This window comes from Odocoileus virginianus, chromosome 17, assembly GCF_023699985.2.
Source record: "Odocoileus virginianus isolate 20LAN1187 ecotype Illinois chromosome 17, Ovbor_1.2, whole genome shotgun sequence".
Classification (NCBI taxonomy): Eukaryota; Metazoa; Chordata; class Mammalia; order Artiodactyla; family Cervidae; genus Odocoileus; species Odocoileus virginianus.
Genome location: NC_069690.1, coordinates 25,872,171 through 25,889,676, shown reverse-complemented (window position 1 = coordinate 25,889,676; position 17,506 = coordinate 25,872,171). Strand labels below are relative to the sequence as shown.

Below are 17,506 nucleotides of genomic sequence, written 5' to 3'. Positions count from 1 at the left end.
GAGTAAGACTCAGCCCAGATGGTACTGATTGTGAGGCGGGGGCCAGGCTCCTGGGTGGTGTGTGCTCTGGACACCACTATCTGGCCTAGCTCTGTGGCCTGAAGCTCAGACTTGGCTATGTTGGCAACACGGAGATTGACCTGATAACTAATATGATCAATCTAGTTTGGCCCCTGGCCCTTGGCACCTACCTCAGCCTTGGCCCTGAGCTGCAGCTTGCCTCAATTCTAGCTTGGCTGCAATGGGTCAGACCATCTGGCCTCCCTCCATGCAGGAGAAAATGGTAAAAGCAACACAAGTCCTGATACTTCAATGGCAGCCACCTCAGACCCTTTTGGGGAAGGCAAATGTAAACGTACAAATCAGTCAAAAACAAAAAAACACACTTGTGGTGTCTACCAACAGCCATTGACCCTCTTGCCTAAGCTCAGCCTATGTTTCTAGGAGATACATGAGATTGGTACCAGGGTTTCCCCTGCAGCAGAAGAACTGGGAATCTGAGGGTCTGCAGTGAGAGAGAATTTGTGCCATATATTCCTATACCCATGCATATGTGTCATCTGGTCTAAGCAAATGAATACAATAAGGAAGGAATCGGCACCACAGTTTTTAAAATGTGTGTTTTCAAAGCTTTCTTCAGTTTAAATCTAACTCAAGCCTATGTAATTATATGTACACACACATATTTGACACTCACATGTAGAGAGACAAACGTTTATATGTTATCTCAGGTGGCTCAGTGGGTAAAGAATCCGCCTGCAATGCAGGAGATGACGCGGGTTTGATTCCTAGGTCAGGAAGATCTCCTGGAGGAGGCCACGACAACCCCCTCGTCTTTTTGCCTAGAGAATCCCACAGACAGAGGAGCCTGGCGGGGTCGCAGAGAGTCAGACATGACTGAAGTGACTGAGCACACACAAGCACATATGTATGAATATATATAATATACACGTGTGTATATATAAATATGTAGGGCTCCCCTGGTAGCTCAGACAATAAAGAATCTGCCTGCAATGCAGAGACTTGGGTTCGATCCCTGGGTAGGAAAGATCCCCTGGAGAAGGGAATGGCAACCCACTCCAATATTCTTGCCTGGATAATTCCATGGACAGAGGAGCCTCGTGGGCTACTGTCCATGGGGTCACAAAGAATTTGGGCACAACTAAGTGACTAACACTCACACATATACATAACTCTACATAAATGTTTTACTATAGAAATATGAACAGCAGTCTACTCTGGTCTGAATGAGTTCAAAGTTAAATTATGAACAATTTCAAGGGCAGAGACTATTATCTGCCAGTTCACTGCTGGATTCTCTGTGCCTAATGTAGCCTCCACCCAGGGGAGCCCAGGGGAGCCCAGGCCTCTTGAGAAACCCAGAAGTAAGCCCTTCCTAGCCTGGGGTTGGTGTCTTGCTGTCTAGGTGGAATATTTTTGGTTTATTTCTTAAATTTTTATTTATTTATTTATTTGGCTGTACCATGTTTTAGTTCTGGCACACAGGACCTCCAATTTTTGTTGTGGCATTCGAAATCTTTAGCTGTGGCATGTGGGATCTAGTTCCTTGATCAGGGATCAAACCCTGCAGTGCAAGCATGTAATCTTAGACACTGGACCATCAGAGAAGTCCCCTAGGTAGAATATTTTTGAACTTTATTTCATTTTGTGTTTTCATAGTTTCATGTTTCAGTTTGGACAAAATATTGCTTTCCTATTTTATCTTCCTTGATTCTCCAAACAAGCCTAGGAGGTGAGGGCTGTTATCTGCATGTTACAGAGAGAAAAAGAGGCTGAGACACTAGGGGCCCAGCCCAAATTTGCACCGACGTCTACTAAGAGAACTAATTGCAACCAGTCTGAACAGTCTGTCGTTTCCTGGGCCTCTCCTGGGGGCCCGTTATCAGGCTTGGCACTGTATGTGTACAGTGTTACTTAATCTGATCCTCACAAAAAGCCTCTATGGTGATGCCACAAGCCCTGTTTTATAGAAGAAAGGAAACTAGACTCAGAAAAGGCAAATGAGTTCAAAGTCAACTAGTCAAGAGCTAGAACCAGGTCTCTAGTTTCTATGTGTTGCTTTTTCTGCTGCACATGGCTCCTCCTTGAAGTTGCAGGGTAAGTTTTAGGGTACATCTGAGTCACTTACAGGGCTTCTTAAAGTGTCAATTGCTGGGACTCACCACCAGCATTTTTTTTTTTTTTTAATTTTTGGCTGCACCCTGTGACATGTGGGATCTTAGTTCCCTGACCAGGAATCGAACCCATACCTCTGGCAGTGGAAGGCAGAATCTTAACCACTGGACTACCAGGAAGCCCCCACTGGCATTTCTGGTTCTGTTGATCCGGGAAGGGGGATTTGCGTTTCTGATGATGCCTCCACTGCTGGTTGGGGACCTCACTCTAGGAAGGGCTTTCTCAGCCTTTGGCCCCACCGCTTCAGGGTCCTGCTCAGGGTCTGCTGGAGGAGTCCCCAGTCAGAGCCTGAGCCTGGAGTTGATGTGTGGCTCTCAGACGAGCAGGACATAAGGCCTCCACCTCTCCCTTAAGTTCTTGTCTGTGGAGAGCTGTTAGAGCTTTAGCAATAAAAACCATCCCTGGTGTTTACAAGCCGGAAATGAGTTTATCAGAAGACCACAGGGGGACTTTCCTAGCAGTCCAGTAGTGAAGACCCAAGCTTCCAATGCTGGGGGTGCAGATTCGATCCCTTGTTGGTGAACTAAGATCCCACAAGCTGTGCGGTGGAGCAAAAATCAATCAGAAAGAAGGCCATAGGCTCCCAGAATCTCCAGGAAGGTTGGATAGCCAGGCTCAGGAAACAAACCTAGTCAAGGGAGTCACAGCAATGACAGAAACCAACACTCGCTGTGGATCTGGCCTGCTGAGGGCATGCCTGCCACAGGCCCTGCAGAACACAGATGCACAGCCAGACTGACAGCACCACTGGCCCTGGATGCTGGAGGCCGCCGCTGGCCCTGAGATGGATACTCGTCATGTGACTTTGTTTCTCTAGCCTTCAAACCAAAATCTCAGGGGGCAGTGGTCCACCTGACTCAGCCTGGGTCATGTGCACCCCCATCAGCTGCAAGGTATGCTGGGAAAGTGAACCTCTGGCCATAGGGTCTCTACTGAGGGTAGAAGGCTTTACTGCCTAGCAGCGTGCATATGGTAGGAAATTGCCCAGACAGGATGATCAGATCCTTGGCTTCCAAGTGACACCTAATGCCCACACTGGTGGCAGCTTTGTCCTTAGCCTTTTGGTGGTGGTTAAGGCTTGTTTGTTTACATTTTGCTTATAGTTAAGTCATGTTCATGCTCATCAGTTAACATTTACTGAGGTACCACTATCTGTTCACTGCTAACAAATAGTTATTTAGCCTTCACTTGGATGCAAGGAGCATTGAAAGCAATTTTCATTATACAAAGAGGAAATTGTAGTTGGATACAAGAAATGTACTCTGTAGTCTGACTGGGCATTATTCTGAAAAAGCATTTCAGGCTTCTCCCTGAAGTGGAGCAGCAGGCCCCATTTTTCAGGGAGCAGGAAGAATGCCTGATTGAAGTTTTATTCACCTGACCTGTCAGGTCAGGAGCTGCTGTGTGTCCAGTGGTGCAGTGTGGGGTCAGCAGATGACAAGAACAAAGATGTGTGTTCATGGCCAAACTCACCTGCGTGACTGGTGCCAGAAACAGGATCACCCCAAGAGGCTAAGCAGCAACTAGTTTTGACCTAGAGGAGTCAAAACCATAAAGACAGAACAGGCACCTGGTGGATGTGGGTGCCATGCATTGAGATGGGGACCTCCAGGGAGGAACAAGTCTGAGACAGAGTTCCATTCCCACCCTGCTAGGTCTGAAGTACCCATGAGATGCCCAAGCAGGGAAGTCTAGTGCTTGGGTATTTCAGGTTGGAGTCAGACTGATGCTATAAATGGTATTTTTAAAAAAATATTTATTTATTTAAGCTGTGCTGGGTCTTCCTTGCTACTCGGGCTTTTCTCTAGTTGCAGCAATCCAGGCTACTCTCTCGTTGTGGTGCTCGGACTTCTCACTGCCGTGGCTTCTCTTATTGCAGGGCACGGGCTCTTGGTGTGTGGGCTTCAGTAGCTGTGGGACATGGGCTCAGTTGCTGTGGCTCCTGGGCTCTAGAGCATAGCCTTACTAGTTGTGGTGTACGAGCTTAAATGCTCCAAGGCATGTGAGATCTTTCCCAACCAGGGATCAAACTCTTGTCTCCTACATTGGCAGGCAGATTCTCTACCACTGAGCCACCAGGGAAGCCCCTATAAATGATATTTTAAATGTAAATGCTATTTGAATCTGTGGGAGGAGATCACCCAGAGAGGGAGAAGTAGAGGCTGATTGGGGACTTCCCTGGTAGTCCAGTGGTTAAGACTCCACACTCCCAATGCAGGAGGCCAGGGTTCAATCCCTGTCAGGGACTAAGATCCCGCTGAGGAACTCCAGAAGACCAGAAGAGGAGTGCCAGTGGGGCAGGAGGGGAGGACCTGGTGTCAGGGAGCAAGGAGGTTGCCAACTGTGTTGGTTTACAACACAGAGGTTAGAACAGTTTGGGTGCAGTGGGGGAGGCAGAAACCAGACTGCAGTGGGTGAAGATGAGGTTTCATGCAAAGGGATAGGGAGGAGAAGAGCGGGGATGGTAGCTGAAGAGGGGCTCCAGGGCCAGTGGAGTGTGTTTTTTTAGTTATTTTTGTTATTTTTTTTCGTTGTTGTTATTTTTGTTAAATATTTTTAATTCTTTGCTTCTGTTTTATCTGGAAAAGGAATGCCTGCTCATAAAGAATTCATACGGTAAAGTACAGGGAACCTCTAGGATCTTTCATAACAAAGAGATTCAATTTACAAAAGGCTGGCACTTGATGATGGTGACTCCCTCCCAGACTCTGCTGCGTTGAAGGACAGCTCTGCCTCTGGGGCTAGTTGGGCAGCGTCTCTCTCATACAGGAGACATGGGAGTGCGCCTGCGCAGTGAAGGGATGGACTGGAGGGGAATCCTGAGCCCTGGCCTGGGGCTTGGCCTGTGCCCTGTGCCGGGAAAGGACAAGACAGGGGCGGGGAGGGGGGTGGGGGGGGCACATCTCACAGCTGCTGCTTTTGCTCTGAGGCAGCTGGGAGTAAGGGAGGGGGCAGAGGATGGGGAGGAAAGAGGGGAAAGTCCAAACCGGCTCTCGGGTCACTGGCTTTCCATCCCACAGCCTGTTCCCAGCACAGCAGCCTGATGGAGACTCTAAAATGTTCAGTGAGATGACATCAATCCTCCACTTCAAACCCTGCAGTGACGACCCATGTCAGTCATCACTTCCTTCCCTGCCCTATGTCAGCTGGCACTCCTGCCTCTCACCTTGGCTCCTGTCTCCTTCCTCCAGCCATATGGGTTCCCAGAAGTTCTATGGATGCCAGGCATGCTTCTGCCACAGATCCTTTGCGCTGGCTCTTTCCGCTACCAGACCAGCTTCTTCACCTGGGCACCATTGGCCGTCTGGCTAATTCTTTGTCATGGAAGTTGTCCTGTGTATATTGTGGGATATTTGTAGCCTCTCCCTTGTAGATGCCAGCAGCACCCAAACATACCACAGCTGTGACAACAAAAATGTCTCCAGATGTTGGCAAAAAGTCCCCTGAGTACGAGGGAGGAATCACCACAGAGAACCACTGGCTTAGAATGGTTTTCCTAGATACCCACTTGGCTTCCTCCCTTCCCCGTCAAGTCTTTGCTCAAATCTCACCTGCTCAGTGAGACCTACCCAGACCACCTCAATTAATCCTACATCAGGCCCCTGGCCCCAAATTCCTGATCCCTGATCCTGTTCTTTTCCTTTTTGCCATAGCAATGGTTACTTTCTCACAGTCTACAGGATTTACTGATTTCTCATATTTATCGTGTATTTTCTCCCATGACAGTACAAGCTCCCCAAGAGCAGGGGACCTCACAGTTTTAATTACTGATGTGTCCAGAACTGTGCCTGAGGACTTGCCTAGTCCAGTGGTTAAGATACCACCCTCCCAATGCAGGGGCTGCTGGTTCAATCCCTGGTCAGGGAATGAAGATCCCACATGCCACGTGGTAAAAAAAAAAAAAAAATTTATAGAACTGTGCTTTGCATGTAGCAAAATTAAATAAATATATTTTTTTGAATGGCTTAATAAACTCGAAGACCTTAGACTGCTGCAGAGGTTGGTGCGCATAAATGCACAGTAATTCTCCTCTCCTGAGGTTACACACAGTCTTGTATCATGAGGTGACTTCTCCATGTATGGGTGAGCAAGCCTCTTTCTTCCCAGAGGGCCAAAACCATCTCGGCCTTGTCTATGTGTCTCCCTCACCCAGCACAGTGGCAGGCACTGGTTTGCAGGATGAGATGTGAAGACTAAGTTTGGGGCTGGGTTGAAGGAAGGGGAGCATCCATGATGGTTAGCAATGGGGGAGACAGTGAACAAAGACACAAGTCACCCATGAGGAGGTGCCCTGGGAAGCACCCCCAGGCTGGGCAGCACCACATGGAGGAGGCTTCCAGCCACACAGAGGGGAGGAGGACCTGGCAGGGAACCTGGATGTGGTCAGAAGGCCTCAGATGATGGGATCTGAGCTGCTTCAGCATTCTAGGCTCTGTCATTCTCCCAGGTGGGAGGTAAGCTTTGTACAATATTGAGCCAGGGCTGGGACATCTCCCTCATTACAATACCATCATTATTCATGCTCTTTCTCATTGCAAGAGAAGATTTAAGATAGTCAAAAGATTACATGGGTATTTCCCTGGCAGTCCAGTGATTAAGACTCTACACTTTCACTGTAAGGGGCTTGAAATTGGCCCCTGGTCAGGGAACTAAGATCCCACATGCCTTGTGGCACAACCAAAATGGAAATAAAAATAAAAATAAAAAATATAAAGTTACTACAACCAATGGGAGTCAGGGAGACTACATGAAAAACAGTAAGAGAATATATTGAAAGCAGGGAAAGGATAGTTTCAGGGTGAGAAGTTGGCCGTAAAGAAATATAAGCAGGATTTCTGGGTGATAGAAATGTTCTTTTTCTTGATTTGGGTGTTGGTACATGGGTGTCAACATTTGAGTTGTCAAAACTCATCCAGTTGTATGCGTAAGATATGTGCATTTTCACTGGATGTAATTTTACCTCAATAAAGCAAAGAAGGGGAAAGAGGAATGAAATAGCAAGATGGGGCCATCACACACCAGGAACAAGGACAAAGTGGAAACCACAATGTCCTAGATGCTTTGTGTTTGGGGAGTGGAACACGAGTGTGCTCCAGACATCCCTGCAGCTGATGAAGGAAGGATGACTCGGTCAATAACATGGTTCCAAGAGTTTCTGAGATTAATAACCAACCAGCTGCTTAGGAAACTTCTGCTCTTGGTCTTAGGATCAATCCATGGAGACATTTCTCCTGAGATCCTCCTAGCAGGTTGGGTAAAGAACTGACCTCCTGGTCAGACTCCCAAGGCAATAGGAATAAAAACAAAAATAAGCAAATGGATCCTAATTAAATTTACAAGCTTTTGCACAGTAAGGGAAATCATAAACAGAACGAAAAGAGCCTACAGAACTGGAGAAAATATTTGCATGATGAGACTGACAAGGGCTTAATTTCCAAAATAAATACACAGCTCATACAACTCAACAACAAAAAAACAAACAACTCTATTCACAAATGGGTAGAAGACCTAAAAAGACAGTTCTCCAAGAAGACAGATGGCTACAGGCACATGAAAAGATGTTCAACATTCCTGATTTTTTAAAAAAATATGATTGAAACTAAAATGAGGTACAACCTCACACCAATTAGAATGTCCATCATTAAAAAGTCTATAAATAACAAAAATGCTGGAGAGGATGTGGAGAAAAGAGAACCCTCCTATGCTCTTGGTGGAAATGTAGTAGTTGCAGCCACTGTGGAAAACAGTATGGAGGGTCCTCAGAAAACTAATAATAGAAGCATCATATGATCCCACAAGCCCACTCCTGGGCACATATCTGGACAAAACTATAATTCAAAAAGATACATGCACCCCTATGTTCCTAGCAGTAGTATTCACAGTAGCCAAGACAAGGAAACACCCTAAATGTCTATTGACAGATGAATGGATAAGAAGACACAGTACATATAGACAATGGAATACTAACTCAGCCCTCAGAAAGAATGAAAGAATGCCATCTGCTGCAACATGGATGCAACCAGAGATTATCATACTAAGCAAAATAAGTCATAAAGAGAAAGACAAAAACCATATGATATCACTTATATGTGGAATCTAAAATGTGACACAGTAATACACAAACGAGCCTATCTATGAAACAGAAACAGAATCACAGACATGAAGAACAGGCTGGCGGTTGCCACAGCAGACGGGGCTTGGGGATGGATGGAGTGGGAGGTGAGGGTTTGCAAATGGGAACTATTATATACAGAATGGATAAACAACAAAGTCCTACTGTATAACACAGGGAACCATATTCAATATCCTATGATAAATCATAATGGAAAAGAATATAAAAAAGAATATATACATATGTATATATGACTGACTCACTTTGCTGTACAGCGGTAATTAACACAACATTGTAAATCAACTATACTTCAATGTAAATTAAAAAAAAAATTTAAAGTAGAAATAAAAAAGAATTGAGCTCCTCATGAAGCTTTGAGAGAAAGAATCATGGGTAGTTCTTAAAAAGCCCCTCCATGTGGGCTGCAGCACAGTCTGGTAGATGCAGCCTGGAGGTCAGTGATGAGCCCTGACCTCTCGCTGACTCTCTGCCTCTGGGTTTGGCCCGGGCTGTCTAGGAGAGCAAGAGCTGTCAGAGGGGCTCAATGAGAAATTCTGCCTCCCAGATTCTGTTTCTTGCAGACCTTGGAGCCTGACAAGTGGCAGTGAGGTGGCGACAGGGTCACCAGGAAACCCCCGTGGTCAGTGGAGCACAGACTCTGCTTTCTACAGACGCGAAGGAGGAGTCAGGTTCACGGACCCCGGGCAGAGCTGAGGAGCATGACAAGGACTCAGGCCTGGGCACAAGAGCCTCCACCCAGGACCCAAACCTGTCCTGGAGCGCTAACGGTCAGGTGACCAACCACCCACATTGCCTGGCACTGAGGTGTTTCTTGGGACCCTGGACTTGCAGTGCCAGAGAAATAGAGACGATCTGGTCACCCTGGAAAGGCAAAACCAACACCGCAAAGAAAACCTTCCTTCCAAAGGGCTGCAGCAGGGAATTCCCTGGTGGTCCAGTGGTTAGGACTCCAAGTTTTCACTGCCAAGGGTGCAGGTTCCACCCCGGTTGGGGAACCAAGATCCTGCGCCAAAAAAAGAAAAAAAAAGCTGAGGATATCCTATAGGGACCCAGGTACAGGGCACTCAAATGCTACAGCGACTTCAGAGAGTTTGAATCTAGAGTCAGACAAGGAGCAGGGGGTAGGTAAATAATTACATACAGAGGGTTGTGAACTGGGATTGGGGATATTACAAAAGCCTGAACTAATTGAGTGCAGAGGGAGGTGGGATGGTCAGGAAGGCACCACTGAGGACGATGTTTGATTTGACTTGTTCAAAATTAGTCAGGCAGCTACTTTGGTGGCTTGTGATAAAGAATCTCTCTGCCAATGCAGGAGACACAGTCTCGATCCCTGCTCTGAGGAGATCCCATGTGCTGCAGAGCAACTGAGCTTGCGCCATAACTATTGAGCCAGCGCTCTAGAGCCTGTGAAGTGCAACTACTGAGCCCAAGTGCCGCAACTACTGAAGCCCGCTCTTTCTATATAGCCCATGCTCGGCAACAAGAGAAACTACTGCAATGAGAGGCCCTCGCACCACCACTAGAGACTGGCCCTCGCTCTCTGCAACTAGAGAAAGCCCGAGCAGCAACGAAGCCCCGGCACAGCCAAAAATAAAAATAAATAAATAAAATGCATTTTAACAACAGCAACAACAAAAAAATGCATAAGAGTTAGCAAGGTGTAAATCCCTACATTTATGCCCAACCAGTTTGTAACAAGGATGCCAAGTCAAATGTTTTCAACAAATACTGCTAAGACAGCTGGAGTGTCACATATAAAAGAATGAAGTTGGTGATCTAAATGGGAAGGAAACCCAAAAAAGAGGATTATATGTCCATGTACAGCTGATTCACTTCGCTGCATAACAGAAACTAACACAACATAGTAAAGCAACTATGCTCCAACTCAGAAAAAAAACGAGGCTAGATCCCTACTTCACATCATACGCAAAAGGTAATCCCAAACAGATCACAGATCTAAATGTAAGAGCTAAAACTATAAAACTCTTAGAAGAGAAAATAGGCCCATGTCTTTGTGACCTTGAATTTGGCAACCATTTCTGAGATATGAAACCAAAAGTAAAAAAGTTAAAGAAAAACTAATTAGATAAATTGGACTTCAGCAAAATTAAACACTTTTTTGCTTGAAAGAATACCATGAGAACAGCGAAAAGACAACCCATTATTTGCAAATCATGTATCTGAGACTGTATCCAAAAGAAAGAACTCTTACAATCCAATCATAAAAAGACAAACAACTGAATTTAAAGATGGGCAAAGGATTTTTTTTTGGGGGGGGGGTGTGGGCAAAGGATTTTAACAGACATTTATTTCCCTAAAGAAGATGTACAAAGGACCAGTAAGTATTGTTCCTCAAAATGTTAAAACACAAGTGTTTCACATAATTTCACAATTCCACTCTCAGGTATATATCCCAGAAAATCAAAAACATGTTCACACAAAAATCTGTACACGAATGTTCATAGCAGCATTATTCATAATAGCCCCCAAGTGAAAACAACTAAAGTGTCCATAAACTGATGAACTGATACATAAAATGTGGTACAGTTATACAATGGAATATTAGTCTACCATAAAAAGAAATGAAGTACTGATACGTGTTACAATGTGGATGAGTCTTGAAAACATTATGCTACATAAAAGAAGCTAACCACCACATAGTGTATGGTTCAACTTATATGAAATATCAAGAATAGGCAAATCTATAAAGACTCAAAGCAGTGGTTGGGTAAGGTGAGGTGGAGGAGGGAATGGGAGCAATCGATAATGGGGTTTCTTTTTGAAGTGATGAAATGTTTTGAAATTAGATAGTGGTGAGGGCTTCCCAGGTAGCACAGTGGTAAAGAATCTGCCTACCAATGCAGGAGATGCAAGAGACACAAGTCAGATTCCTGGGTCGGGAGATTCCCTGGAGTAGGAAATGGCAACCCACTCCAGTATTCTTGCCTGAAGAATCCCCATGGACAGAGAAGCCTGGCGGGCTACAGTCCATGGGATCGCTAACAGCTGGACACGACTGAGCACAACACAACACACAGGGTTGTACAACTTTGTGAATATCCTAAAAACCTCTTAATTTTACACTCTAAAAGGGTGAGTTTTGTTATATATGAATTATATCTCAATAAAGCTGTCATTTTAAAAAGAGAGAGAGAATTCCAGTTTCCTGTCTGACATGTAAGGAGCTTGGAAGTTGTCACTCCATCCTAAAGAGTAGAAAGCTGAACAAAATGAATCAACACCTTTTTTTTAGATCCATTAGAGAATTGGGGTCAGAGCATAAACCTCTGCTTGTCCACCCTCCCAGTTGGAAAGATAGACAGGAACATACAAAGAATTACAACTTAACCAGAGCAGAAACATGTGAACAGAATCCTCCACTAGAACCCCATTAGGGTAGGAATATCAAAACACTGGCGGTTCAGAATTTAAGATTTCATGCTTCCACTACAGGGGGCACGAGTTCAATCCTTGTACAGAAACTAAGAGTCTGCATGCTGAACAATGCAGCCAAAATTTTAAAAAAAGACAAAACACCCCCAGCCATTGAATTACTGGAGGCTCAGGGTGGACAAACCTAAGGGTTTAAAACTCCAAGAGGCCCAGTCATAGATGGAGTGGCCTTTTCTTTGTGAGTTTTACCTCCAGGAACTCCACCAGATTCGTAAAGGGGAGATCAGAGAAAAATCTTCTGCTTCTGTCATGAGGAGAGGAAAAGCGGCCATTTTGAGACACTCTCAGAGCATTCTGTTCTTCTTAATGAGATCTGCCCTCAAGAGAAGCTATTTTACCAGAGTCTAACCCACCTGGGAGAAAGGAAACGCCCAGTCCTAGCAGTCTAACAATCCCATCCCCAAAACTGGAAAAACACCTGTGAAGTTTGTAGCCCAGAGCATCGGCTCACTAAAATAGTGAGACCTACTCATAGGCTGTAGAATGCTTCCCTTCCCCTACCCACAGACCTCAAGGCAACATCACTGAAGGCCTGTTTATAGCAATTCCTTCTACCCAGTGCATCTTGTCTGGCTTTCAGCAACAACTTACAAGGCATAGTAAAAGTTAAAACAGTTTGAAGAGACAGAGCAAGCATGGAAACCAGAGTCAGATAAGTTTAAAACTGTGGTGGGGAACTTCCCTGGTGATCTAGTGGCAAAGAATCTGCCTGCCAATGCGGGGGACGTGGGTTCAATCACTGGTCCAGGAACTAAGATCCTACATGCCCTGGGGAAACTAAGCCCATGCACCACAATTACTGTTGTTGCTCTGCAACAAGAGAAGCCACTGCAATGAGAAGCCCACACATCACAACTAGAGGGTAGCCCTTCATTCACAACTAGAGAAAAGCCCTCATGTAGCAACAAAGAACCAGCACAGGCAAAAATAAATAATACAATTAAGAAAAGAAAAAAGAAGAACTCACTTCACAGTTCCAGGACTGGGGCAAGGTTCTCCAGGAGGCTGTATGTGCTCTGAATCAGCATTAGATATATGGTGCTGATTCTCTGATAGCCAGGATTCACGGGTCCAGGAATCAAGGGAGTGGCACACTATCACCCCTAATGACTCATCAGCAAGACTTTTGCTTCCTGTTCCTGTGACTTTATGCTCTGCTGACCTAGAGGTCTTCTTCCGGAGGGAAGGATGCTTCCACCAGGAGACACAATAAAGATTTCATTGAACTTGAAGTTAAGACTGCCACCCAGCCACTTTGGGCATCTCATGACTCAACAGGCAAGAAGGGAGTAGGATGTTGGCTGGCTAGGGTGATAGATCCTGACTGCCAAGCAGAAATTGGACTACTATCGACAATGGAGGTAAGGAAGAGTGTGTGGGGGCATCTCTTAGTATTACCATGTCCTGCAATTAAAGTCAATGGAAAATGACAACAATCCAACAGAGGATTAGTAATGGTCTAAAACCCTTCAAGAATGAGGGTTTGGGGACTTCTCTGGTGGTCCAGTGGTTAAGACTCAGAGCTCTCACTGCCCAGATTCAATCCCTAGTCAGGGAACTAAGATCTCATAAGTTGTGTGGTGTGGCAAAATAAATAAATAAATAAGTATTATAAATAAATAATAATATTCAAAAGTGAAGGTTTGGGTCATCCCACCAAGTAAAGAATCACAACCACCTGAGGTGCTTGCTGAAGGTAAAGACATTACACAATGGTTAGAGGAAGGTAGTTATAAATGCCAGCTATGAATACTGAGTGACTTCACATGAACACATGGCTAGTTATAGCTATAACTGTTATGAATATTTTATTTTTTGGTGAATATGTTTGTATGTGTATCTCTGTTTTCTTCCCTCTCTTATTGCCTTATCATGTAACTGAAGATGTATTGACTTTACATCATAGCTTTTAAGTGAAAAGTGAAAGTGAAACCAATCGTGTCCAACTCTTTGCATCCCCATGAACTATATATAGTCCATGGAATTCTCCAGGCCAGAATACTGGAGTGGGTAGCCTTTCCCTTCTTCAGGGGATCTTCCCAACCCAGGGATCGAACTCAGGACTCCCACATTGCAGGTGGGTTCTTTACCAGCTGAGCCACAAGGGAAGCCCAAGAATACTGGAGAGGGTAGCCTATCCCTTCTCCAGCAGATCTTCCCCACCCAGAAATTGAACCGGGGTCTCCTACATTGCAGGCAGGTTCTTCACCAACTGAGCTATCAGGAAAGCTATCATAGCTTTTAAGTATCATTAATTTTACATCATAGTATTTAAGTTAGGGCATATCAAGAAGAAGAGTAAATACCACTCAAGGACTTTACCTCTTTTGCTGGGGAAGGGGTTAGTGTATTTTCAGCTGTACATATGACAGTTGTATCATGGAATTATGACATTGTTATTGTCTTTTATTTCCTTTTTTTTCCCCATTTATTTTTATTAGTTGGAGACTAATTACTTTACAATATTGTAGTGGTTTTTGCCAAACATTGACATGAATCAGCCATGGATTTACATGTGTTCCCCATCCCAATCTCCCCTCCCGCCTCCCTCCCCTTGTTATTGTCTTTATTTGGAGATTAAGTATGATTTAAAGGTACAAAGGTTTTGGGTACAAATTGAAAAGGGGTGGACTGGTCATGGTTATTTTATGTGTCGACTTGTCTGACCACAAAGTGCCCAGGTTCAGTATTATTTCTGAGTGTGTCTGTAAAGGTGTTCTTGATGAGATTAGCATTTGAACTGGTAGACCCAGTAAAGCAGATGGCTCTCCCCAGTGTGGGTGGGCATCATTCAATCCATCAAAGGCCTGAATAGAACAAAAGGTGGAGGAAGGAGAAATTCACCCATTTTCTTTACAGCCTCACTTGGTTGAGCTGGGACATCTTAGGTAATCTTATCAGGCCTTTGAACTTGGGCTGAATTACACCCCTACTTTTCTTGGGTATCCAACTTGCAAATGGATGATCGTGAAAATCATCAATTTTCAGCCTCCGAAATATATACATATACACATATATATTCATGCTACTGAGTCTCTGGAGAACTCTGACCAATACAAAAATCAAGCAATGTCCAGAAAAGTATGAGAGAGAAATATCCAGTGAAGATATGCTTTCAGTTTTGAAGGCTACAGAAGAGTTTCAAGAATAAAAGATTCAGGGACTATAATGAAGCAATTATGAGCCCTTTCTGAAAAACATCCTAGAGAAATGAATAAAAAAGATGATAGGGAAGGAGCAGTGATAAGATTAAAGATGAGCCATTTAAATACGTCAATAAGAGGGTATAACTGCAGGGATTATATTTGCAGAACAGAAAGTAAATATTATAAAACCTGACCAAAAAAGGATAAAAGCCATAATTGCGAGGTAGGATGGCCATCAGCTGACTAGATAGCCTACATAGCTCTCCTAATTGAAAAGACTAAATTTGTGGAGGAGATATTTTATAAAAAACAAAACAAAATAAACACTACTGAGCTGGAATAAATAGAAATATTTCTACAGAGGCCGAAAATGCAGTAAAATCGGGACGCCTGTGAGGTAAGTGAGTGCCTAAGTCAGCTTTTCTCCCCAAGGGTTTCTGTGAAACACAGGAGATCTTGAGTTTTGCCCAGACTGTTTTCTGGGCTGCAGGGGACAGAAGATAAAGCCCAAGGCTCCACCAAGATAGTGGGAGATTTCGGCACATAATCAGGGTCTCCTACAAGTTCAGTATAAAGACACATGAAAACCAAAACCCATTTTAGGAAGGAAGGAGCAAGGGAACTTGCCTAGCTCAACCTTGAATGGAAGGAAAAAATAATCTTTCTTGAAAACCTGAAACTACAACCCAGCCCTTCCATAGTTTGTGCTGCAATTCACACTTGAGGAGCTTAAGAAAACCTTCACAAAATGCAAAGGGTTCCCAGGTTGCTAGTGCAGCCTCGGGCTGGGAGAAAGCAAATATACATTCTCTCTATAGGTAGGCCACTTCCATCAAAGATTCAAAGTTCTCCCAACGATTCAGTTCCAAGGAAAGAGAGCAGCTCACAATCTAAAGCAATAAAACACACAAGCCTTAAATGAGGCATCATGAGTCATCGGAAGAGACAAGAGACCACAGAATGACACCTGTGAAGACCAGCACTGTGTCCAGTCACATTGGGGCCAGAGGCAAACACGGGGTCATGGGGGGATTCATATACATGCTTTCAAAATTTTAAACGTTACTATTTGGGGCAGTTTTAGGGGCATCCCTGTGGCTCAGGTGGTAAAGAATCTGCCCTCAATGCGGGCAACCTGGGTTCAGTCCCTGGGTTGGAAAGATCCCTTGGAGGAGGGAATGGCTACCCACTCCAGTATTCTGATCTGGAGAATTCCACGGAGAGGAGTCTGGCAGGCTACAGTTCATGGGGTCACAAAGAGTAGGACACAACTGATTGACTTTCAGTTCTGGCAATTCAGGGGTTAAGACTTCAGCTTCCAATGTAGGGGGTGCAGGTTTGATCCCTGATCAGGGAGCTAAGATCGCCTTGGGGCCAAAAAACAAAAACATAAAACAGAAGCAATACTATATCAAATTCAATAAAGACTTTGAAAACGGCCCACATCTCCTCCAAAAAAATCTTTAAAAAATGTTACTCTTTTCTCCATCATAGATTTTTACATTTTAATTTTTAAAATACTGCATTAAAGTATTATTTATGAGTTTTTTTGTTGCCCCTTAAATTTGGTCCCTGTGGAGAGTGCCCCGTTTGCCTCCTCTGAGGTTGGCCCTGGCAAAGAGTTCACTTATCTAATTGCCATTTGTAACAAGATGGATGGATCTTGAGGGCATTATACTAAGTGAAATAAGTCAAACAGAATTATTATGTAGGGATTTTCCTAGAGGTTGGGGTACAGGTTTGATTCCTAGATGGGGAACTAGAATCTGGCATGGCACACGCACAGCCCAAACTATATAATCTTATTTACATGCCAAATCTAAACCAAACAGAACAAAAACTATACTCATAGAAAAGCAAATCAGATTTGTGACTACCAGGTGAGGGTGGGGGATGGAGGAATTAGATGAAAGTGGTCAAAAGGTACAAAGTTCCAGTTATAAGTAAGTACTGGCAATGTCACGTATGTGACCTGATGACGGCTATACAGTATACTGGCAAGTTGTTAAGAGTAAATCCTGGGCTTCCCTGGTGTTCTAGTGGTTGGGAATCCACCTGCTGATGCAGGGGACACGGGTTTGAACTCTGGTCTGGGATGATCCCACACGCTGCGGGGTAGCTGAGCCCATATGCCACAACTACTGAGCCAGAGCTCCAGAGCCTGTGAACTTCAACCACCGAGCTCACATGAAGCAACAACTGAAGCCTGGGTGCCTTGAGCCAGTGCTCCGCAATGAGAGGCCACAGTCAGAAGCCCACTCACTGCAATTAAAGAAGCTTGTACATCATCAAAGATCCAGGGCAACCAAAATAAATAAAATAAATCTTAAAAAAAAAAAAAAAAAGAGTAAATCCTCAGTTACCACCAAAAGAACCATTTCTATTTATACTTCTATCCTTCTATATGATGAAAGACCTGCCTGGGATTATGTTCACCAACTGCCAACAGTTAATTCAGAGGATTCGGGAGATGTTCTGCCATGCTTGGATCTTCTATAATAATCATTTCCTTTTATAAAAATAAGTCATTAAATAGATAGCCAACAGGAATTTGCTGTATGGCTCAGGAAACTCA

The 17,506-nt window shown here is 44.3% G+C and overlaps 1 long non-coding RNA gene across 1 annotated transcript in view; it reads right to left on the bottom strand.

Annotated features, from left to right (window-relative positions):
• Positions 1–12,880, bottom strand: part of LOC139039070 (uncharacterized) — a 33,112-nt gene extending 20,232 nt beyond the window's left edge. The window contains exon 1 of the long non-coding RNA XR_011492221.1: positions 12,753–12,880. This is a non-coding gene — a long non-coding RNA (uncharacterized lncRNA). The remainder of the gene's footprint in view (positions 1–12,752) is intronic.
• Between the last annotated feature and the right edge of the window lie 4,626 nt (positions 12,881–17,506).